Raw genomic sequence first — 26,210 nt, 5'->3', positions numbered from 1 at the left:
CAAAATTAGAAGAAAACGTCTTGAGCACCACCGGACAATGATCTGGAAGACCCTTTGGAAGCACTCTATATTCAACCGCCGACCATCTGCAAAAAAATCCCAACAAACTAAAAATCTGTCAATCCGACTTAGTTTATTACCTACAGAGAATGTGAACTTCCTCCCTCTAAGTAACAACTCTTGCAAACCCGCATCTTCAATAAAATCATTAAACTCCCTAGAAGCAGCTGAGTTGAACACAAAATTCCTTCGCTCGTGCTCGTTCCGAACCGAATTAAAATCCCCTCCCACAATCCACAAACCATTACTGCCTCTAATGACATTAACCAATTGCGACCATAAAATCCGTTTATCCACATCACCCTGTGGTGCATACACATTAATAATATTTATGGCCTCCCCACTACCCTTAATACAACCAGAGCACAACAGAAAATTCCTGTTGCTAATTATTGGGTGTAACTAGAAAATAGAAGTGTTCCACATCGTTATCAAACCACCAGATCTCTCAGTAGGATCTACAACAGCATATTCAAAACAACCTATACCCCAAAAACCCTCAAGCTATTTAACACTAACATTTGCACAAAAAGTTTCTTGGAACAAAACACATCCGATTTGCTGTTCTAACCTTATACCCCTAAACCATGATTTTTTAGCTTGAACACCCAACCCTCTTACATTTAAAGTTACAAAATTCATGAGATAACCGATTGAAATCCATCATTAATAATCGACAATTGTACCTGATCTCTGAATTCCCGAATATTTTCAGCGCCTAGTACGGTACCCAGTTCAACTGTATTCGTAATATCTTCTTCAATTCTTAGCTCTTCTTCATTTTGAATCGATTGTTGAGGGGTATCAGTTTGCAACCTTTCGTTCAAATCAGGAGTACAAAAGTTCTCATATTGGTTCACATCAACTCCACTAGAATTCTCCACCCGTACGTTTTCCACAGAAGCTTCCGAATTTGCTGTTTGTGATGGGATAGTATTAGACTCCACAATACCCAACAATGGGTTTAATCCAAATGGATCCCCACTTCTAGCCCTCTTATTTGGCCTGACTTTATCTTGTGGAGATTTAGATTGGGCCCTCCCCTTCCTGTCCAATCTTTTGAATTTTTTGAGCCCAATCTTCTCACCCACTTTAGTATTACCAAAAGAATAATAATAAAAACTATCTTTATTATTATTATTAATCGTATTTTCCTTCCCAAGAGAATAATCACCAACATTAATGTGTTGACTTGCACCATTAATGTCATGAATGCCCTCATCATTAGTAACCTTATTTGCATGACTTTCCTTATGGACATTACCAATCAGATCCATCTCTGCCGTTGCCGCATCTTCATCGGAGTTTTGATTCTTGGGCTCTTCCACATTATCCTCATCCATACTATTTTCCGATCCTTCACGAACAACATCTTCGATCTCTTCTAACAGGAAATCCGGTACCCATTCTCGTGACTCCTCCTCGATCCAAACCTGAATCGTCTTATCTTGCCATTTGAGTGACAAAGATCTTTTAATTCGGCTACCTTCACCACTTAAGATGCCGATACAAACAAAGGAAAAATCGTCATCAACTTCTGATACGTCTGCCGGCTGAACAACATTCCCAATTCTTCCTGCAATTACATTAAACACCGGATTGATCGCTAGGTTCAGAGGGACTCCATAGATCTTGATCCATGCGATCCGTTCATACGCCAACATTTGACCTTTCCATACGTTAACATTCAAGAAACTTTCCTTCCAAACTGAATCATTGCCTACAAAAGATTTTGCACTTTCAATATCATCAAAAATCAATAAAACCGACGTTCCTCCAATATATTTGATATGAACCTTCTGAAAATCCTTTTGATTTAACCAGCGTTTCAATGAGATTAACTTCTGAAAATCAAGAACTCTACCGACAACCGCAACGTCATGCCTTTGGGAAAACGCATTAATGTTTGGTGCTAACTCGATCGTATCAACATTCTTGATTGGAAGATTCTTAGTTAGAATGTCCCTGAATGAAGAACCAATACCAGAATCCGAAACTTCCTGCTCCGAAGGCAGTCGTACTTCGTGATGCTATTGTATGTTTTCTTTTGGTTTGTCATTGGTATGCCCATTCCTCTGAACCCTCTTATTATCCACAGCCACAAATTCACCATCTACAAATTTGGCAAGGCTAATAAAAAGTTTGTTTTCCCCAACCTTAATGTTACGTAGCTTTGATTCAAGTTCAAACTTATCCTTCACCTTAGCAAAAGTGACAAAAGCAAATCTCTGACCCATCTTATTTCGTTTCCTTACCATGTAGATACCCTCTATCAGCCCAAAACCCTCAATAAATCGCCTAAGATCATCACCGGAGCATCTCTCCGGAATATTTGCCACGTAAAACTTCGTTAGATCTAATCTCTTATTGTTCTCTTCCAGATGATTGTTGCCTCTTTTCTTCTTTGTCGTCACCTCTTGCCATTCTTTACCGCTAGGGTTGGAGTTCCTCACCGAAAGAATAATCGATACTTTGGATCACAAGAAGAGGACTTGTGATCACATGTGTCTTTGCTTAATATTTGAGATTAAGGATAGCAGGGTAATTTCAATCAAAGTTTAATTAAAGAAGGAGATCATGTGTTAACTGTTTTAGTAGAGATTTTAGGAAACATATTTGTTTTTTACGATTTATTATACGTCTGATAGTTGTAAATGAATTTTATTCGATTCACCCCTCTAAAATCATCAATCATTCATATCTTCTTTCAATCGCAAAATACATTTGATGCATGTCAGTGTATATATAATTTAGATGTATATTTAAGCCCTTTTTACACTTTTAGCCAAGTTTTAAATTTATAAAAACACGATATTCACTAACACTAAACACACATATGGGCAAGTGCACCCATCGTGGACGTAGTATAGTGTTGGTAAGATACCGAGGTCGTCCAAGGACACAAGAGCTTTTAATACCGGTTTATCCTCAACGTCTAATCAAATCAAAAAGTGAGAAAAATGTTTTAAACTAAGAAAAATAAAAACTAACTAAATGCTGAAAAATAAAATAAAATAAAAATAGATAGACAAGATGAGTCACTTGGATCCGACACGTGTATTAGTATAACCTTTGATTATTTTCGCACTTTTGCACTTGTTTAAGAGATTATCTTAGTTATTGTAGTAGGCCCCTCTTTTGAAGGCGACGTTACCCTCAACCCAGTAGTTTGAGTCAGCAAGGATACAATCCTAAAGGGTCGGATTATTGAAAGATAATGAATTAAGTTATTAATGCAAATTGTGGTAGGCCCCGCTTTCGGCGGTGACGTTACCCTCGGCTAAGTAGTCTGAGTCAGCAGGGATACAGTCCTAAATAGCCGGGTTATAGTATTAATAGTAGTTAACTTATGAGGGGGTCAAAGAGTTTGGATCCCCGCCATCCAATACCTATGGGCATTGAAGGAGATCCTACTAAATTTGACCCAGGTCCCAAGCAGGACCTCTAAACGCTGAACAAGGGCAAGACCCTTACCAAACCGTTCCCTTAACCCCCGACCAGGTAGCCAACATACCTCCATATAGACCGTGGAGATATGAATGGTGAAAATCTTTTATTTTATATAGACAGTAAAATAATGCCAAGACACCACGGACAAACGATAAGGAAAGATCACCTTCAACATAAGCAACTAGTTATTAAAGTCATTAATACAAAACCAAATAAAAAGTGCAAAAGATTAAAAATAAAAAGTATTATACTAAACACTTGTCTTCACCAAGTGATGTAAGAGACTTAGGCAAACATGGCCTTGATTGTCAAGAACTCTTACTATCAATCTTGGATCCCGAGACGACTCACACACTCTACGATGGACAATGGATGATGGTGGTGGATGATGGTGTTATGGTGGTGGTGGGTGGTGGATGAAGTGTGAGAGAGGTGGTGTGCCAAGGGATGAGATGGAATGAAACCAAGCACCCCTATTTATAGGCTGAACAGAAGGCTGGGCACGGCCCCGTGTCCGCTGGACACGCCCCCGTGCCCGTCTGACACTCTATCTCCTCATTAATTGTAATTCGCAATTACAATTAATGCGCCTGCTGTACTTTCAACACGCCCCCGTGCCCGCTGGACAAGGCCCCGTGGTGGGCAATGGAAGCTTCTATAAGTTTGTCTTTTATGCTGCTTCTTGGGCACGGCCCCGTGCTGGCTGAGCACGGGGCGTGTTCAGACTTCTGCTTTCTCTTCTTTGCTTTGGAGGATGCCGTTGAGGGTCCGGGCAGCATACTTTTATTCCTTTCCTTGTATTTATGCTAGAATTAGTTGTCTTTTTGCTTCTTTTGTGAATTTGAGCTCATTTCATCCTGAAAATACAAAAGGAAGACAAAAACACTCTTTTTCCAACATTAGTACTTAAAAAGGGTTACTTTATGCCTTAATTGATGTGATTTATATGTTGCATTTTACACACATCAAATACCCCCACACTTGAACTTTTGCTTGTCCTCAAGCAAAACTCTTTAAATGTGGCTTACACTCCCAAATGGAATAGGTAGAAGAGAAAGTTTTTGGCTTGTCATAGAGTGTCGGGAATCCAAGATCTTTTTAGGTTTTATTTTTATTTATTTACAATCCTATTCGTTATGATTTATTTAGAACGTTTCATAGGATAAATTACTTATTCGGGCATAGCATGCCTTATTAAAATTCCATTTATATACAAGTTCACATACCTCACGGGGGATCACTCAACACTCGGCCGAAGGTGTATTTTTAGTGAATCACTCAAGAGCGGCATGGAACTTACGCCTTCCATAGGCTTGCCAAGCAATCAATCCTCCTCCTTTTTAACATTTTACCTTTGTAAATATCAAGAGGACTTTTTGGGTGAAGGGTTAGGCTTGGGTTAAAGGTGGGTGGTTGGGTTAGTGGTTAGTAAAAGGGCGAAAATCGTAAAAAGCGTCGGTTTTCGTGACACACCTTGTTTTTAGTGACTCTTTATTTTGAAGTATTTTTCAAACAAGCTTTTACTTGTAAAGCTTTTGTTTGTTTTTAACTTCATCAATTTTTTTTTATCAGTCACATAAAATAGCGAGCTTTCGAAAAACCGAGCTTGTTACTAAAATAAAGGGTGAAAAATAAAAAAGGGTTTTTTGGTGGGTAAAAAGGTTTTTAGGGTAATGAAATGAAAGGGTTAGGCTCAAAGGGGCTAACTAGGGAGATTTTGGGTAAGTGGTAAAAAAAAACGAAAAATAATGGTGTAGAAAGAAAAATAAGGTTAGTCCTAATGCCTCCATCACTTACTTACTTGGGTTTAAGTTGGTAAGGACCGGGAATGTATCGTCGTGGCAAGTTCTAGAGTTGTAAGAACCAAGCGGCTATTCACACAAGAAACGAAAAATGAGCATTTAGTCTAAAGATGTAAATTTGTATGCTCAATAAAGGCTCAAAACTCACTTTTGTGGGAATGGGTTTTTAATGCGATCAAGTATATATAATCGAATTTTAACTAGACTTGTTATGCCGTTTTGTAATTTTCTTATGTTGGTTCTTTGTTATCACGACGCTATCGGTTGTAAATTTGTAAAAATATAACCTTTTTAGAACTTGTTATTCCCACATTAAACCAAGACAAGTAAAAAAAAACGAAAAGTTTTTGAAAAAATTTGGGGTGTTTAGCGGTTCCAATAAAGTTTTGTGTAAGGCTTGTAATTAGGACTTGCAAAATTCAAGGTTTTAGCGTCCCCCCCCCCCCCACACTTAAATTACACATTGTCCTCAATGTGTCCCAAAAATAAGATTTTCGGTTGATTAGAATGTGTAAAAGTGGGTTAAAAAGCAAAGGTTTATGTTACTGGCATCCTGGACACGGCTCCGTGGTGACCGGGCACGGCCCCGTGGTCAGGTGCCAGTAACAGAAATTAAAGAAATAAGACAGAAGCCTGGACACGGGGGCGTGTCCGCTGAACACGGCCCGTGTCCAGTTACCTGAACTGGGTGTTTTTCTGCAGGTGGCTCAGCACGGGGCCGTGTTGGTTGAACACGGCCCGTGTTGAGCCTTCTGTGATGGAGATTTGTGTCGGGTTGCTCTGTTCTTCGTGCATGGGCCCATTTTTCTCGTTCTCTTTTTCATCCATTACCACCATGAGTGTGTTTTATTCCTGCAAATTAAAACTAAAAGATTAAACTAAACTAAGGATAGTTCCGCGGAATGCCTCCGTGGTGCGCCACGTTTATAAGGGTCCTTGGCTAGACCCATTGCGAGGTTATATGTTTTCTGAGTGGGATGCCTGGCGTCCCATGTTACACCGTCGGAGAGCAGCATCCAAGCTCGAATCAATAACCTTCATGTAATTGACCGGGTCGTCGTCCTCTATTCTCTTCCCAACTCCGAACTTTACTTCATCATCCCCATACCTCAAGGTGAGTGTTCCGTCATTCATATCTACCACTGCTTGGGCGGTGGCAAGGAAGGGTCTCCCTAGTATGAGGGGGACTCGGTGTCTTCCTCCATATCGAGTTTGACAAAGTCAGCTGGATAAACGAATCTGCTTACCTTTACCAAGACATTTTCGATGACACCTTGTGGGAATTTGACGGATCGATCAGCGAGTTGTATGCTCATTTTTGTAGGGCTCGTGGTTCCCAAGCCGAGTCTTTTGAACATTGATGAGGGCATGAGGTTAATGCTAGCCCCAAGGTCGGCTAAGGCATTACGAACGGGCGATTCCCCTATTGAGCAGGGAATCTTGAAGCTTCCGGGATCGATTTTCTTTTGGGGAAGTTTATTGAGTACGAGGGCAGAGCATTCTTCGCCTAAATTGACTAATTGCAAATTTTCAATTTTCTTTTTATGTGTAAGGAAGTCCCTCATGAATTTAGAGTACTTGGGCATTTGGGTTAGGACTTCGATAAAACGAATATTGACATGCAATTGTTTTAACAGACTTTCGAACTTTGCGAATTGCTCATTGGTCTTTTGACGAATTAACCTACCGGGGTATGGAACTCGAGGAGCCTTGGTAGGCTCTGGTGACGGAGGGGAGTTCTTTTCCTGCAGAGGTGTGGGTATTGTTTCCTCTGTTGGCGGTGGCGCTTCTGCAGGCCCTACGGTGCGGTTTCGTAGCGTGATGAGGTGAACTTGCGCTTTTGGGTTTGTTTCGGTATTGCTAGGTAATGCGCCTTGTGGTCTCTTGGCAAAATTTTGAGCTATTTGATTTAATTGTTTTTCTATGTTTTGAATACTAGCTTGTTGATTTCTAAAATTTGACTCTAATTGTAGAAATCTTTCCGAGTTTTTCTTTTCAGTGTCGAAGATGAGGCGAGATACAGTATCTTCGAGCCTTTCTCGTCCACTTTGTTGTTGAGTGAAATTCTGTGACTCATTTCTTGGTTGTTGAAAGTTTGTTCGTTGGGTTTGTTGGTTACTACTATTGCCGGGTTCCCTCCAACCAAGGTTTGGGTGGTTTCGCCATCCTTGGTTGTAAGTTCCCGTTGGGGGACCCGATGGCCTAGGTCTATTATCAATGTAGTTTACCATTTCTTGTTGATCGTCCGCTTCCTTCATACAACTCCAATTTTCATGTGACCCACCACACCCTTCACAAGCCATAACCGAGACTGTTTTTGTCATTTTCAATTTTTTTATTTTTGAAGAAAGGGCCTCGATTTGGGCTTGTAAAGAAGTGCTTTCATCGACCTTATGGGCGCCCGGGGCGACAGAATTATTCCCCCGGGGGGTGTGCCATTGAAAATTGGTTTGAGTAATTTCCTCAATTTGATTATATATTTCGTGTGGGCGTCGATTACCTAAAAGTCCCCCAGAGCTAGAATCAAGTGTCTGCCTTGTGTGTGGCAACAATCCATTATAGAAAGTGGATACTTGTTGCCATGTTGCAAGGCCGTGATGTGGACACTTGCGTAATAGCTCCTTGAACCTTTCCCAAGTTTCATATAGGGATTCCCCGTCCTCTTGTGAATATGTATTAATTTCAGTCATTAATTTAGCAGTTTTAGCGGGAGGGAAATACTTATATAGAAATTTTTGGGCTAGTTCATCCCAGGTGTTTACCGATCCATCTGGGAGGGCGTTGAGCCAAGCTTTCGCTCGGTCTTTTAATGAGAGAGGAAACATACGGAGGCGGATGGCGTCATTTGATGCTCCGTTGATCCGAAAGGTATCACATATTTCTAAGAAATTAGTGATATGTAGATGGGGATCCTCGTCCGCAAGCCCGTGGAAGGTTGCGGAGTTTTGGAGCATTTGTATCAAATGCGGTCTGAGTTCGAAGTTATTAGCTTCGACATTCGGAGCATTGATAGCGGCGCCTAGATTACCTACGGTGGGTCGTAGATAATCCATAAGGGTACGTTGGTCCGCCATTGGAGGTGGATCACCCGAAACCTTCTCTTGGTTTTTAGCTTTTAACCTTTTTCTGAGAAAGCGTTCGGGTTCTTCTAGTGGTTCTTTTATGTCCTTATTGGAACTGGAGCTCATACACTATGTAAGGTTGGCATCGGGTTCCAAGTCCTGCAATAAAAACAGAAAAGAATGCTGGTCAGAAGGTTCACCACGGCCCCGTGTTCAGCGAACACGGCCCGTGGTCGGAGTTTCAGTGATTGTTTTCCAAATCCCAGTTACTGGAAGTTGGACACGGCCCCGTGTTGCACCGACACGGCCCCGTGGTCAGTCTTCTGTAACTTGGAAAACAAAAAACTGCCAGTAACGATGCTGGGCATGGCCCGTGTCCGACCAGGCACGGCCCGTGCTGAGCTCTGCAGAAGCTGAAAAACTAAGAAAAATCCTAAAAATTAAAAAGAAAAATAAGAATACGATTAGGCCGTCGATTCCTAACTTTCTTAAAATCCTTGTGTCCCCGGCAACGGCGCCAAAAACTTGATGCGTGTCAGTGTATATATAATTTAGATGTATATTTAAGCCCTTTTTACACTTTTAGCCAAGTTTTAAATTTATAAAAACACGATATTCACTAACACTAAACAAACATATGGGCAAGTGCACCCATCGTGGACGTAGTATAGTGTTGGTAAGATACCGAGGTCGTCCAAGGACACAAGAGCTTTTAATACCGGTTTATCCTCAACGTCTAATCATATCAAAAAGTGAGAAAAATGTTTTAAACTAAGAAAAATAAAAACTAACTAAATGCTGAAAAATAAAATAAAATAAAAATAGATAGACAAGATGAGTCACTTGGATCCGACACGTGTATTAGTATAACCTTTGATTATTTTCGCACTTTTGCACTTGTTTAAGAGATTATCTTAGTTATTGTAGTAGGCCCCTCTTTTGAAGGCGACGTTACCCTCAACCCAGTAGTTTGAGTCAGCAAGGATACAATCCTAAAGGGTCGGATTATTGAAAGATAATGAATTAAGTTATTAATGCAAATTGTGGTAGGCCCCGCTTTCGGCGGTGACGTTACCCTCGGCTAAGTAGTCTGAGTCAGCAGGGATACAGTCCTAAATAGTCGGGTTATAGTATTAATAGTAGTTAACTTATGAGGGGGTCAAAGAGTTTGGATCCCCGCCATCCAATACCTATGGGCATTGAAGGAGATCCTACTAAATTTGACCCAGGTCCCAAGCAGGACCTCTAAACGCTGAACAAGGGCAAGACCCTTACCAAACCGTTCCCTTAACCCCCGACCAGGTAGCCAACATACCTCCATATAGACCGTGGAGATATGAGTGGTGAAAATCTTTTATTTTATATAGACAGTAAAATAATGCCAAGACACCACGGACAAACGATAAGGAAAGATCACCTTCAACATAAGCAACTAGTTATTAAAGTCATTAATACAAAACCAAATAAAAAGTGCAAAAGATTAAAAATAAAAAGTATTATACTAAACACTTGTCTTCACCAAGTGATGTAAGAGACTTAGGCAAACATGGCCTTGATTGTCAAGAACTCTTACTATCAATCTTGGATCCCGAGATGACTCACACACTCTACGATGGACAATGGATGATGGTGGTGGATGATGGTGTTATGGTGGTGGTGGGTGGTGGATGAAGTGTGAGAGAGGTGGTGTGCCAAGGGATGAGATGGAATGAAACCAAGCACCGTGTCCGCTGGACACGCCCCCGTGCCCGTCTGACACTCTATCTCCTCATTAATTGTAATTCGCAATTACAATTAATGCGCCTGCTGTACTTTCACCACGCCCCCGTGCCCGCTAGACACGGCCCCGTGGTGGGCAATGGAAGCTTCTATAAGTTTGTCTTTTATGCTGCTTCTTGGGCACGGCCCCGTGCTGGCTGAGCACGGGGCGTGTTCAGACTTCTGATTTCTCTTCTTTGCTTTGGAGGATGCCGTTGAGGGTCCGAGCAACATACTTTTATTCCTTTCCTTGTATTTATGCTACAATTAGTTGTCTTTTTGCTTCTTTTGTGAATTTGAGCTCATTTCATCTTGAAAATACAAAAGGAAGACAAAAACACTCTTTTTCCAACATTAGTACTTAAAAAGGGTTAGTTTTATGCCTTAATTGATGTGATTTATATGTTGCATTTTACACACATCAACATTATATAATGGACGATGCAACACGAAGATACAGGTTATGTATGGTGTTTTATGGACAACCGAATTATGATAAATGGTTCGAGTTCATAATGGATTACTTAATGGAACAAGATGATACATTTAAGGTGTTTTTACATTTTGGAATGATTGTATTTTGCTATTCAAGTCATGGTGTTTTAACACTATCTGGGAATTAGTGTATTGTTATTCTAAATGTTAAAATACCATGACTTAAATCACAATACAATGTGCCAAGGTTTTTTTCTTTCTTTTTTTTTTGCAGGTATAAAACACCATAAGGATTTCAAAATATCACGACTTGAATCGTAATATATGCTATCCAAGTCATGGTGTTTTAACACCATCTGAGAATAATTGTATTGCTATTCTAGATGTTAAAACACATTGACTTGAATCGTAAAGTACATTCCTTATAAATGTTAAAACACCATAATTGGAATCAAAATACATGTTTTCCAGATGTTTTAAAACACCATGAATTGAATCAAACGGATTTCCTGGAACCTCCATTAAAACACAATGAAGAAGAGGGTTGATCAATTATTTTATAAAACATTCCGAATTTTGAATCTTGATTTATTGTCTTCGATGAAAAAGGAAATTTGCGGTTTTTTGGAGTTTTAATGATAACAGTTTTTGGTTTGTGAGGTGGTTTTTTCATTTAAATAATAGAAAAAGACAATATTACCCCTAATCTGGCTAAATTAGTAAAAAAAAAACATAATTTACATTTTAAGCCTCTTTTAATCTCAACCATTAACTACAAGATTTAAAAGTTTAAAACACTTATTATACTTCTCACAAAACACCTCTTTTTACACTAACCCCATATAAAAATAAAATATACATCAAAATAATATTAAAATAAACTATTATACTACTGAGAGGTAAATTATATAGGCAAATTGGAAAATAATAATCCCATCTTTCTGAAATTGGCCGAAAATAATCCCAAGTCAGTTATTAGCCAATAATAATCCGACCTCGTCCAGTTTTTTTGTAAAATAGACCGCCGTTAAAGTAAGCTTAACGGTGTTAAGTTTTTTTCGAAGTACAAACCGATGTTTTAGGCTTTTGATCAGAACGAGGATACGAGTCGATTGATGTAAAACTAACCTCGAAATTGTGTTCGAAATGGCTTGAATTTTGTTAATTGGAAGTTAAACACCCGAATTGAAGCACCGTTTTCGTGGGTTGGGGCAGTATTTTGAGGTAAGTTTTACATCAATTGACTCGTATCCTCGTTCTGATCAAAAGCCCTAAAACATCGGTTTGTAATTTGGAAAAAAACTTAACTCCGTTAGGCTATTTTAACGGCGGACAATTTTACAAAAAAATTGGACGAGGTCGGATTATTATTGGCTAATAACTGACTTCGGATTATTATCGGCCAATTTCAGAAATATGGGATTATTATTTTCCAATTTGCCAATTATATTATATATAATACAATTATCAACCGTAGTGAATAGTAATTTGATTTTTTGATTTTAAGATTTTTTTTGTCTTTTTCTTTTTTTCTTTTACCCCTCGCCTTTTAGGATTAATACTTACATCTCCTTAACTTTTTAATCGAGTTTTACATGTTTAATTTATGTATATATGGGTATTAATTCAACTTAATTTATGTTTCAACATAACTTTTTCCCAGAAATAAGTTAGGTCAAATAATGAACATCATCGTCATACTCAGTAAATCCCACCAATTACAAAGCTAAGGTAGGGTCTGAGTAGGATAAGATGTAGATAGCCTTATCTCTACCCGGAGGAATAGAGAGGTCGCTTCCAGTCAGACCCTCGGCTCGATAGTAGTTTTGCATCAAGCCTTGGACATAAGGTACTTAACACTCAGCAATTGAGACAAATGTCGATTAGTGCATGTACCCCTTTGTCTTTCGGCTATCAACGCCACCACATGATGCATGATTAACCATCCCTTATTTTAACGTTATTTTCATAAATTAGTAAAATAACCTTAAAATTAATGCGCTTTCACTTTTACCCCCTTCCCCAAGCACCCACATATATATACATTATATGCGCATACCACAAGCGGTTCTTATTATGTACATTTTCAGTTGGTCTACGTTTGACTTTTTTTTTCCTATAATGAGTTGGGTCAAGTATAATACGTTTGTGTGCTTATTTTTATGTATGTTTTCAGTTGTCTACGTTTAGACTTTTTTTTTTTTTGGAAATGAGTTGGGTCAAATATAATACGTTTGCGTGCTTATTTTTATATATGTTTTCAGTTGGTCCACGTTTAGACGTAAATTTTTCAAAACGCCACGACAACGCGCGCCACACATATTTTTAGTATATTACAATTTCAAACTTCACCGATTACAATGCAACTAAAGTACGACTCTAACATAACTAAAGAGATATGAACAAAACTGAAAAAAAGGCCTTAAATTCTTTTTTTTTTTGTTGACCTCTTCTTCTTGACATATTATATATATATATATATATATATATATATATATATATATATATATATATATATATATATATATATATATATATAGTGGAGAGTTCAAATGGGAAGAATTTTTTGTAAGAAGAAAAAAGAAGAAGTTTCAACCAATAAGAATGCTTCATTTTACTTCATTTAATATTTGCATTTAATTTTAATATAAGGGTATATTGGTATACTTACATAAATCATTAATTTGTATTCTTCCCCTTTAATAACTAACTAAATTAAATTTGTAACTCCATTTCAAAATATATACTTTTTCCAAATAAAAAAAACTTAATTTAAAGTGTAGAATAAGTTACTAGTTGTGTAGGATAAATTATTAGTTGTGTAGGATATATTTCGAGGTGTGTAGGATAAATTTCGACTGTGTAGAATAAAATTCTATAATGTGTAGGATATACGTAGGAAAATTTTGATATTTGTAGGTTTTGTAGATTATATGTAGGATAATTAATTATTAATTGACTAATTAATTAAAGAGATAAAAATTAATTATATGTGTTATAAATGAAATAGTATTTTACTATTATGCCCTTTCTTCTTTATCTTCTCACATTAAATTTCTTCTCAAATGAACCTTCCCCTATATATATATATATATATATATATATATATATATATATATATATATATATATATATATATATATCAATTCATAAGATAGCTTTGCGCCAGTTTACTTCTTGATTTTTATTATATATATATCAACTAGGTTTTTACCCGGGATTGCTTCCCGAGCTTGATAAAGTTAAACCGGAACAGCATAACATTAAGGTTGGGTGTTTTTAACATTAAAGGCCCAATTTTCATTACTTCAACATCATTAGACGTTAAACCGGAACAACATAACATCGCCTTCTTGTACAACATATTCTTTCCCCTCGGACCTCAACTGCATATATAAGGATAGACCTTGTGTAAATGAAATTATGATAGAAATTGATATAAATTAACAAAATGCATGTAGAGTTGGCAACATGGGCAAGACGGGTAGATTCGGTAATGGGTCAAAACAGGTTTGGATTGAAGCATGTTACATCTGGTACGATGGTACATGCAGTGTCGGATTAACTAAACTCGCTAGGACTTTTGCCCATTTTTAGAAGTTAGAATTATTCATAGATGATTAATGTTATTATGATGACAAAAACAATACTGTTACAAAAATAAGATAAATTTTCTAATGAGCAAGACTTACAAGGTTGTATGCATTATCTATATAGTGGGGAACCCGCGCGTTGCGGCGGAGTCGAGAATTCGGGATAGAACATAAGTCAAACCTTCAAAACAACTCAAAATCTTCACTGTTATAGAAATAAGTTCAACAACTTATACTAAAACCTCATATCTCATTCGGCATAAGTTCAACAACTCAAAATCTTCACCAAATTCAGCACAAATAGGTTTCATTCCATTTGGATTATCAATCATTATTCATTACAGACTCCAAACAAACAACTTCAAAACACACTATTCACAAAATGCATAATTGACTTCCAAATTCAACTCAAATCCATTTCAGTTATTACAGATTCTAAACAAACGGCAACAAACTAATCACATGAACGATGCTCAATCGATCAATAAACTTCAAATCATTCATAAAATGCATAATTGAATTAAGATACAAACAGATTGAAGAAGAACGCGAACGATGCTCAATGTCCTTAAAAAATATATTTAACCAACCCGACCCGAAACCCGTTCTGACCCCAAACCCGTTCTGACCCGAACCCGTTTTGACCCGAACCAAAACAACCCCTTTCTAATTGACCGTTTTTATCAGAACCCGTTTTGACTCGAACCTATTTTGACCCATGACCCAACCCGACCCGTTTGCCAGGTCTAATATTGTTAATACAGATCAGCACCGTTGTTGCAAATGAAGGCATCTAAATCGGAAGGATTAGGCCATTCGAGATAAAGAACATGAATATAAAATCCATCATTTATATCAATTATACAACTACAAAGAATCTTGAATGCTAAAGGATATAAATGCAATGAATTACCATGCAATTTCTAGGGACTCATCATCAGCAGTTAAATATTTACAATCACTTTTTACAGTTAAATAACCCATGAAATAAAAAGATTTACAAATAAATGAACACACCTGTAAGTTTATTCACATTTTTTGAATTATCCCCACTTCGAGCATATAAAAAAACACATTACACATTGATTCTATGAAAAGGCAAAACAGAGGTCCGAGTTGACTTGCCAACATAATGTGTTCGAAAACTTGTTTGTCAAACTGCTCAGCACCCTCGGCTGCAATGAAAATGAAAGTAGTCGGACCCGTGTAAAACACGGGTGGTTTTAGTAACGTTTTATTATATTAATTAGTAAAAATAACTCAACAGTGGTAAAAATAACTCAACAGTGGCTTGAAACACTCTTATATGGTAAAAATAACAGTTATATTACTGATAATAATCCCGCGACTTATATTGTCGACTCCATTTTATGGTAAAAATAACTCAACAGTGGCTTGAAACACTGTTTTAACCCAACAGTGGTTTCAAACATTGTTTTAACCCAACAGTGGTTTCAAACTCTGTTTTAACGCAAGAGTGGTTTCAAACCACTGTTTTAACAACACTGTTTTGACTCAACAGTGTTTTCAAACACTGTTTTTAACCTAACAGTGGCTTGAAACACTGTTTTAACACAACAGTGGTTTCAAACCCAACAGTGGTTTAAAACTCTATTTTAACCCAAAAGTGGTTTCAAACCACTGTTTTAGCAACACTGTTTTGACTCAACAATGTTTTTCAAACACTGTTTTTTAACCCAACAGTGGTTTCAAACACTGTTTTTAACCCAACAGTGGTTTCAAACACTGTTTTTAACCCAACAGTTGTTTGAAACACTGTTTTAACCCATGATTGTTATAGCGTTAGAGATGGTTTAGAGTCCTTTACCATTGCCCATGACATATGTTCCCCTACCGTGCAGGATACGTAAATTATTAGAAGTCAGAATGATCATACCTGAAGAGAAAAAAGAACTAATAACATCAGCACACCAACAGTATGTTAGAATTAATCACTTGTTTGTTCTTTCGTGGTCTCTTTTCTTTCACTCTCTTTCCTTTCCCAGATGTCATATTGTGATAATTTCTTGAATCACAAAATCCCCCAAGTTAGTTTAAACCCTAAAAATTAAACAATTAATTATTTTCTTGAATTACAAAAGACCCAATTCAAAACTGTAACAATTGAAGTCAAGATTGAAGTCAAGATTGTACCTTGAGAAACAGCTGCCTCATTGGCTTATGAAGACCAAAGAGAAAGAAACAACAGTTTATCAGATGAATTTGGATTCTTTGCAGCAACATTCTCAGCAGTTTTTCAAGAAAGCCGAGAAACTTCAAACCGTTCATGTCCACGAAATTACAAAAATTCTAGGCGTCCCGATAGTTAACGTTCAAGATTCAGCCAACGTTTCTCATGATAAGAATGCTGAAAACGACAAAAATAAAAGCATTTTGGAATCAAGGCAAGACTTTGATTTAAATTTGCTGTTTGAAGAAGAAGATCCTTCATGAACACCAAACATCCCTAAAGCCGTTGTTAAAATCGCTTCAATGGAGATCGACCAGGAGACCCCTGCAGCCCTCGAAACAGAACCAGATGATGAACTTGTTAAATCTGCAGCTGAAGCTATCATCTCCTTCAAACTGACCGTCAAAAAGGTTGGGTAAAATTACACTATTTTACCTAGTACTTTCGATCAGCCATCGAGAATTTGCCAAACCATATACCGTTACTACCATCTCTTGCACTAAATTTATTTCAGTCTAGTTGATTATCTATTCAAATATAATTTTTCCAAAATGCACATATAATGTTTAGGTAAAAATAGAGTAAGCTTACAGTTTACAACAAAGATGAAGTAACAGCAGTAGTGGTAACTCCTCCGGTTCTCATGTTTGCCCGAACAGGTGCCCCAAACCCAATGGAAGAGTCTTGTCGGCTGAAATAACGTTCAAGATTCAGCCAACGTTCAAGATTCAGCCAACGTTTCTCGTGATAAGAATGTTGAAAACGACAAAAATAAAAGCATTTTGGAATCAAGGCAAGAAGACTTTGATTTAAATTTGTTGTTTGAAGAAGAAGATCCTTCATGAACACCAAACATCCCTGATTCCAAAATGCTTTTATTTGCTGTTTGAAGAAGAAGATCCTTCATCCTACTGACACGTGGCCCAAATTACTTTCATTTATAGAATATAATAGATACATGTAAAGAATGATTTGTAAAATACTAAAAAAATCTTTGTCCTTTGAAGCTATAAACCTATAAGAACATAACTGGCAGTTTTACGTATGAAAAACTTCTCGATTAGATTAAAGCACCAAACTCAACATACCTGCAAACGAAACAGAGCAGGTGAATCAAGTGACTTAAGAATGATCCATATTTTTTACTTTTACCGTAATAACAATTTATGAATTCTAAAAGAAATAACCAACATCAAATATGAAATATACTAACCAATTAGATGCCTACTCTTCATGAGAAGTCCATAAGCAGGTCATCGTATTATTTAGTTCATATACTTATTGGTTTGTGTTGATATCATTATTTTTTGTTTATATATTTATTGGTTTGTGTTTAGATTTATTATGTAAAAGTTTCGAATGGTGCATAAAATTGATCACTACACTACTTTTAGCGCTGCATATTATTTTTCAAATTCTACAATAAAAATTAATTACATAATAACTTGTTGTTTCCAAATAAAGGAGTCAAAAGTTAGTAATAATAACTTACATAGCAGATGTTTCAAATCCTTAATGCTTGATGATGCAGCCTTCTGGTTCAGTTTGTATGCATGTTAAACGACTTTGCAGTAGAGTGATTATCATCATGGGCTTCTTGGGAGTTTGGCGATTCAGGTGCGGTCTGTTGTAGTCTCTTTTATCCATAGTGCTCAATATATGTAGTCTCTTTTATCGTTCCATCTCTACACAAAATTCAATCCTTAAACTAAATAATAAAAATGAAAATGTTATCATCCAATGAAATTAATTTGAATCAAGAATATGTGAGAGTACATACCTTGTTGTGTACTCAATCCTTAAACTGATAGCACGATCCAACCTTGAAGCCAAAATTTTCTACACAAACTCAAGTATTATAGAACAATAACACATATATGCTAATTTAGTTGACTAATAGAGTTGTAAAATAATGTAGTTAGAATTAGTTTCACCTTGTTGTCTGTAGCATATTCGACTAAATTATTAAGAAGTTCCAATTCACTGGCAATATTGTCAATGTCGAATGTGCAGTCGTCCTCATGATGATTTGCCATTTCAACCTCACAATCCTTTTTATCACTAATTGCCCTAAAGTGCTTACAAACAAAATAACAAATTCATCCACCACATATCCTATAAACAAAATCCAAATCTGTGAAGTTAAATAGACATATTACATCTGTAATCTTGTTATTATAAACAGAATCGACCAAACCTTCTATATAACCGATGAACCGCCAAATAAACAACAACAGGAGCAATAAAATGGAACCCTAATTTCAAATTTTGAACAGGTAATTTTTAAAAGAGAAAACTGACATAAATCGACTAACAGATCAACATAAATCGATTTAGGGTTTGAGAAAGGAGACGCCACTTTACCTTCAAGAAAATCAAGAGGTGATAACCTTTAACTTGAAGAACATGAGTGTGTCACACCACAGCGATGAATCCATCTATACTCCCAAACCCTAGATGTTTAACATCATCTCTCTGCAAAGCATCTCTAGCCACCAATCGAAGGAGATGTATAAAGTTGATTCCGATCTTAGGGCAGATCTGAGAACGTATGGTAATTAAGAAGGTGAATTGTTGTTAAATCCTGCAAGTGTGAAGGAGAAGATTGAAGCAGATGAAAAGGGTTTGTGAAAAGTGAATTTCTTGAACGAAGATTGTGAAAAAGGGTATGAGAACATAATGTAGGTTATACATGTATACGGTTTGAATTTTGAATTTTGAATCTGGAGCCAAGATTTTGAAGATGGGCAGTGGTTCAGATGAACATCAGTGGTTTGCCCATTTGTATATGTGGGCAGACCTTTGAAAAGTGAATGTGGGCCACCTTTTTTATGAAATCAGTGGTTTGCCCTTTTGTAAAGGGAAATAAGAAGGGGATGGTACTGTTGGGCGGGAAAAAGCAAAAAGTGATGCCCTAATCTAATGACACGTGGCCCAAGTAACTTTCATTTATTATATATAATAATAGATAATAGATTCATAACATGGCTTTGCGCCAGTTTACTTCTTGATTTTTCGATTTTTGCCCATTTGTTTTTGGTGATTTCTGATTTTCCCTTTGTGACCACTAAAAATGAGGATATCCATGCAGCGTCCTTCAATTATAAAATATACAAAATAATTAAGGACAAAATTATCTAAATCAATTTCTTTTAATTTCATTTGATTTTATAATTTATGTTTCATGTTTTCCACTTATAAACTATAAATGAAATTATAATTCTTACTAACTTTTATTAAAAAGCAAACATGTCAATTATAATTGATTTTTCTGCTCTTTATCGTGATAAAACGAATCGACAGATACGAAAATATCGTTAGTTAATACATACAGGCGTCATGATCTCTTTCGATTGCTATATCGAGTGTTTGTATCGTACTCATACCTAAGGATGAGTAAACGGTGCCATGTACCGGTATTGAATTTTCCAAACCGAAATATTTTTTGTACCAATTTTGTACCAACTTTTGGCATTTTCGGTACCGGTTTGTACGCTACCGGTATTTACTGGTTTTAACCTTCAAATACCGGTATCGTACTGTTACCGAACCTTGCCAAGATGCGCGAGGAAACCCACCGAAAACTCGCCGCAAAGTGTGAGAAAACGTACTAGTTATGTCCATTTCCTAAAATCCTACGTATATGAAAATATTTCAATCAACTAGCACTAATAGGAAATATACCTATTTTGACCCACGAACAATGACACACGCTTATTTTATGACATTCGAAAGCGTGTATCAAGAAAAAAAATGTCATGGTTTACAAAATTCATTTAATTTATGACACTTTTTTTTGTGTGTCATCTTTTTAGACGACATGCAATATTTTAGGTGTCAACGAGTGTACAGACAATGAATATTTTTGTTAACTTTAAAATATTTGAAGTATATATTTGGTGGTAGAGGATCCTGTAAAAAGTCCAACTTTTGTGAGAAGTGTGAGAAATAATTTGGGAATGACAAGTGTCCCTTATGTTAATTAATTCAAACAGGTATATTTGTAATTGTCCATTCTTATCAATTAATTGATTTCCAAAGATAACTGCCAAAAATATCAGGCGATATATTAGGGATGTGATTCGAATGCGATTTGTTCTATATATTTAATTGTTTACGGTAAGTTCTTGTTGTAGTGTTATATCCCCCGGTCAATAGTGTTATATTATGTACAGGTATCTTTAATCTCCTTTTCATAGTGTTTTATCCCCATCAATAGTGTTTTATTCTGTATAGTGTCTTACAGTAATCAGATAGTGTTATATCTTTTTATAGTGTTTTATCATGTAATATACTGTTCCTTTTCATAGTGTTTTATCCTCATCAATAGTGTTTTATTCTGTATAGTGTCTTACAGTAAATAATAGTGTTATATCTTCCTATAGTGTTTTATCATGTAATATATTGTTCCTTTTCATAGTGTTTTATCCCCCATCAACAGTGTTTTATTTATGTATAGTATCTTACAGTAAACAGATAGTGTTATATCTTCCTATAGTGTTTTATCATGTAATATACTGTTCTTTATCGTGTTATAAAAAGTTGTTGTGAAGGAAATCGAAGAATTTATTTCAGTACGAGAAATTCGCTGATCTTTTAGGAGATTGATGGGGGTTTTGAAACAGTTACCATAAATTCGCTGATTTATAGGAGATTGATGGGGATTTTGAAACGGTTACCATATTTGAAACGTTGGAAAAGTCACTATTGCCCTTTAATTTTACATAAGGTCCTTCTAATTAAAACACAATTTACATTTTATACCCTATTGATCTCAACCACTAGATCAAATATCCAATGGTTTAAAACACTTCTTACCCTTCTCACATTTTAGACACTTTTTACCATATCCCTACCCTATATTTGGTTATGATTATGAAATGAGTTGTTTGATATATATTTATTTTATTGTGAAATAGATTTATTTTTTTTTTGTTATAATGTCTCGAGGGTAAATTAGTAATTATAAAAAAAAAGTTTTTTTAAAGAATTAAAAGCATGACACGCATAAATGAACGTCATAAATGTGTGTGGTAAACGCGTGTCATAAATGTGTGTCATAAATGCGCATCATAAAAGTGTGTCATAAAAAGATGACACACAAATGCGTGTATGATATTTTTATGACATGTCAATCAACGACACTTTTTAGCGTGTCATACGTACTCTTTTATGACATGCAATGCGTGTCAAGGAAGATGTTTTTTTTTTCTACTGGTGTAAATGATAAGAATAACCAATGGGTTACCTTGTGTTCCATTGACAAAGGTAAAAACTTTAACTAATTGGGTTTGAAATTAAAATGATAGGTCTTGAGTTTAAATCCCATGAAAAACACATGAATAGAAAAAATTATGGTAAGAATTTGGTAATGTTACCGGAATATGGAAGAAATCTCAATTACAATCTTCAAGAACTTCTTGCATAATATAAGATGGTTAGAAGTAAAGATATTGCTAACGAAATTCATCATGTACTAATGAGTAAATTACGTTTTGAGTTTCTGTGTTATAGTGATTTTAACCACTTAAGTACAAAATCAAAAGTACAAGTGTTAAAATTTGGACTCAAAATGTTAGAAAATGAACGGTTAGTGTCACACCCCAACCGATGGCGGAAACATCGGGGTGCGAGCACTAAGCGCTCAGATTGCTCATGAGATTCCATAACACTATGGTTTCATTATTGATTAATAGATTTCATGCAAAATTGTCTATCAAATCATCAACACCATATTTAAACCACAGGTACCAAACAGAACATCAAGTATTAGACATTGTTCACAACTTAATTTAACTAGATGAGTTTCTAAGCTTCATCTTAGCTTGATTCCATGTTCTCAGCATCCTATTAGGCTGCAACATGTATTAAAATAGAGTCAGTACAAAAATGTACCGGCGAGTATACAACTTTGAATAAAAACATAATAGATTAAAACAACTCATGTCCACAGTGTAAGATAAAAATAGTTTCAGTCGTGCTAGTGTCGCAGTCCACACAGTAATAGCCCAAGTATCCCGATGCTTTAGTGTTTACCCAAGACTCAAGGTAAACTAGAATCCTCCTAATAATACCCCCTGAGAATAACGGGAGAGGTGCACCTCCTATAGCGCTACTATTGTTAAGGCGGAACTACACCCCCTGGATTAAACGTCACATAGCACAAAATAGAATACTAGAATGCACAAGTTTCACATACACGTAGGATAGAGTTTAGTTTGCAAAGTTTCATGTATCATAGTTTAGTAGAATACATGTTACATCCCAAAGTTTAAAACAAAAAGGGATCGAGTATACTCACAGTGATTGCTTAATAGTATTGGCTCTTATTGGATCAAAGGGAGCTCTTTTAGGATTAGCCTGATTAGATTGCAATAGATAAGAATCGGGCAGAATAAGGAGATTACGCAAGTGTTGGAACAGTCACTGGATCGGATGGTTGTCCGATCAGATGGCTATCCGATCGGATTGCCAGTCGATCGGGTGGCTAATGTAGAGGGAACAGATGGATGTCCGATCGGGTGGTCATTCGATCTAAGTGTCAAGTATAGTGTGCTGGTCACCTCGATCGGATGGCAGCGCGATCGGATGGCTATCCGATCGGGTTGCCACTCGATTGAGATTTCCAAAGTTCTAAGTTTTCTGAAAAAGTTTCTAAGTCCCGAGTGCTAGACAACTGCTACCCGATCGAGTGGCTGTTCAATCGCATGGTCATCCGATCAGATTGTCACTCGATCGAGTGATTCTTGTCCCGTTTATGACTTTGTAAAATTTCTAGGTTTCTAGATTAACGAGGACGGCACAGGACGTACTGCAACAATGATAAACTCACCATCTTTCAGCCGTTCTGATCGGATGGGAATCACCCCTGTCCGGTCAGTCGTCTGTTTACAGCGGTTTATGGCGGAATCCATTTCATGGTCGTCTCCTCCGGCAACAATCCGTTTCCAAATCTACTCCAGACTACCCATCAAGTCTACATTCCGTTTATGCCCGGATTTCACCGTTTAAAATGAAAGATTGAAGAAAAGATGAAGGTAAACTTAAGTTTTATTAAAAATCCTAGATCTAGCTTAGATTTGGTGTAAAACGCCTGAAATTCCTTAGATCTGAGCTAGATCTTGTCAGGAATGACATCATATGGCAGTTTGTACAACCCACCATGATGTCATCATCCTCAAGAGCTTAGATCCGAGAGATTCCATGGTGAAAAGCGTGATTTCAAAGGTGAATCACGTAGAGAATGAGGTGTAGATCAAGGAAGTACAAGAATCAGGTGTAAAATGTACCGAAATCGCCAAGAAAATGAGGAAGAGCAGTGTGCGTGCATCTGTTCGAGTGAGGCTGTCACATCAGTGAGAATGGTGATGTGACAGGCCTATTTATAGTGTGAGAGGGGATTAACGATATGGTGCACGGATCAGATGGCGGGCCGATCGAGTGGCCGTCCGATCGGGTGGTCATCCGATCGGGTGGCTATCCGATCGGGTGGTCATCCGATCGGATTTCCACTTGGTCAGTCCCCTCCTTTCCGTGTTCCCGTCATCGATTCGTTTTGCGAATTAGGTTAAGCGTTGCGTATTATCTGGTAATTGCATAACTAGAATACATCATAAACACCAAAAAATTATCCAAGAGTAATCGATTTCGCCAGTGTCAAGACTCCAGTCTCTTGTTCAACCAAGAATCAAGTTTCACGAGTCTCAAGAGTCAAGCACCAAATAAGTATCTAGGATTAGGCATTCCCAGTACATATAGATTTAGACATTCCAAACACATAGAATTAGGCATTCAGAACATAGATTAAGACATTCCAACATATAGATTTAGACATTCCAAACACATAGAGTTAGGCATTCGTAATACAGATTTAGACATTCCAACATATAGATTTACCAAGTTATCAAAGTATAACATATCATATAGATCAGGGGCTAAATTTGCCAATAGCTAAAGTTCAGGGACTAAATTTGGCAAGATCCTAAAGTTTAGGGATGCTGGGCATTACAGTTAGGGACTCAGAGCATTAAACCTTTTAATTTTGAATTCAAGTGGTTAAAACCACTAAAACACAAAGACTCAAAAAGTAAATTACTTTGTACTAATGAAACATGTATGAGAGTTAATATTATTAATCAAATTAGATATACACTTAGAAAAGTATTATCTGTTTCGCATATATGTTTAAATAAAAGTAATTTAAGTTAGGCCAATTATATGAAGAAAACTGATATTAGTTAAGAAAACTAAGAAACCTAAATAAATGGATATCCTTTTACCATGTGTTACACCTTTTTGTAGACTTGTTACGTGTAACAACCAGAGGCTTCCACGTTTTACATCACAGCTTTTACTTTTTTAGAAAAAAAGCTGAAATTCTGGAAAAGCTGTTACACGTAACACGTGGCAGCCTCTGGTTGTTACACGTGACAAAGTCTGCAAAAAGGTGTAACACATGGTAAAAGGATATCCATTCATTTAGGTTTCTTAGTCTTCTTAACTAACATGGGTTTTCATTTTCTCCATCCCCATTTAAGTTATATATATATATATATATATATATATATATATATATATATATATATATATATATATATATATATATATATTGTTTGTAAAGCTTAGGTTCTATGAGGTTTGATTCTCACAACGGAGGTTTTTCCATATTTATTATGTTTCCTCCTAAATTGGTATATAAACATTATTGCCTAGTGAAAGATGGATATGATCGAGTGGTTCCGCTGATGATACGATAATATTCTAGTGGTCCGTTAGTGATCCAATTTGCTGTTAAAAAAACATACTTATTTATTTATTTATTAATTAAGAAAATATGTGAAGAAACTTTTTTTAATTTTTAATGGGGAAATATCATGAAAAACCAACATACTCTCTTATTTTTTATAAAAGGTCCCTCAACAATTTTTTTTTGCATATGAACAGTGGTGGTGCTAACCCAAAAATTCTAGCGTATCTGTCGCAACCCCCAACTCCTGCCTCGGGAGGCGGGCGGCCGCGGCCTACTCAGAGATGGTGGTATCGGTGTTTATCATTATTTGGCAGCGGAAATTTCATCAGAACTGTAGTTAGGAAATATTTTATCAGAGTAAAACAACCACATTTTATAATAATAAATATATTGGGATAAAATCCAAGTTTCCATTACATACGTGTTTTTAGGGGTAAACCATAAATTATTGAAATAAAACATCTTCTTTATTTAGTTAACTTTTTTATAGCCACTTTTCCAAGGCTTCAGTGCTGTCCAGGTGGCTTCTATTTGGCTTTCACATATTGTTACCTGAAACGCATTTAAAAATATTTTGTCAGTGGGGAATACTGGTGAGTGAATCTCAATTTAATCAAAACAGGTTTTATCCGTTTACAGCATTGAGTGCGATCTCGCAATTACATTTGTTTATATTTCTACTTTAATTACCACCCACATTACTGTCAACCTGACTTGTGGTCATGTTACTACTCACAGTGTAGTAACAAATTTTGTATACAAAATCCCAACATAGTGACGATAATTGTAGAATTACAAATACTCAATAACTGTGAAATATAATTTAAAACATTGAGGCTTTGTAAAATAGTTTGTAAAAAGGAGGATTACTCACATTGCTATCTTAGGTAATTTACTGTGGCTTCCTGGTTATAATCTATAAATTTTAAAAAATGTACACGCGTTAGTATAATAACCCAATTTTACATTAGTTATACCTTCCCCGAGACAGAACTCCAACAACCACGTCGGGCAGAGCCTCGACAGCCGTTACAGAGCACTAGATCAATCGGGCAGTGTATCTAATACGTAACCGGGGGTTAAAATACTTACAACGAGGCAGAGCTTCGC

General features: G+C 36.5%; 1 long non-coding RNA gene and 1 other non-coding gene across 21 annotated transcripts; one reads left to right on the top strand and one right to left on the bottom strand.

Annotated features, from left to right (window-relative positions):
- The first annotated feature begins 7,901 nt into the window (after positions 1–7,901).
- Positions 7,902–8,008, top strand: LOC118482989. Its single transcript, XR_004869427.1, has one exon. It is a non-coding gene; the product is annotated as a small nucleolar RNA R71 (small nucleolar RNA).
- Positions 8,009–13,736: 5,728 nt separating this feature from the next.
- Positions 13,737–19,149, bottom strand: LOC110885419. 20 transcript variants are annotated; one of them, XR_004870969.1, is made up of 9 exons: positions 18,716–19,147; positions 18,549–18,606; positions 18,286–18,466; positions 18,132–18,190; positions 17,844–18,036; positions 17,382–17,439; positions 16,315–17,042; positions 14,260–16,221; positions 13,737–13,953 (listed from the first exon to the last, which is right to left on the bottom strand). It is a non-coding gene; the product is annotated as an uncharacterized LOC110885419 (long non-coding RNA). The 20 variants fall into 20 exon arrangements; XR_004871131.1 differs by having other exon boundaries at positions 14,260–15,335; positions 15,989–16,057; positions 18,286–19,148; XR_004871106.1 differs by lacking the exon at positions 18,549–18,606 and having other exon boundaries at positions 18,716–19,148.
- Between the last annotated feature and the right edge of the window lie 7,061 nt (positions 19,150–26,210).

The sequence above is a fragment of the Helianthus annuus genome, chromosome 1 (genome assembly GCF_002127325.2).
Source record: "Helianthus annuus cultivar XRQ/B chromosome 1, HanXRQr2.0-SUNRISE, whole genome shotgun sequence".
NCBI lineage: Eukaryota > Viridiplantae > Streptophyta > Magnoliopsida > Asterales > Asteraceae > Helianthus > Helianthus annuus.
The sequence above is the reverse complement of the archived record's forward strand: the minus strand, read 5'-3'. Positions and strand labels throughout refer to the sequence as shown.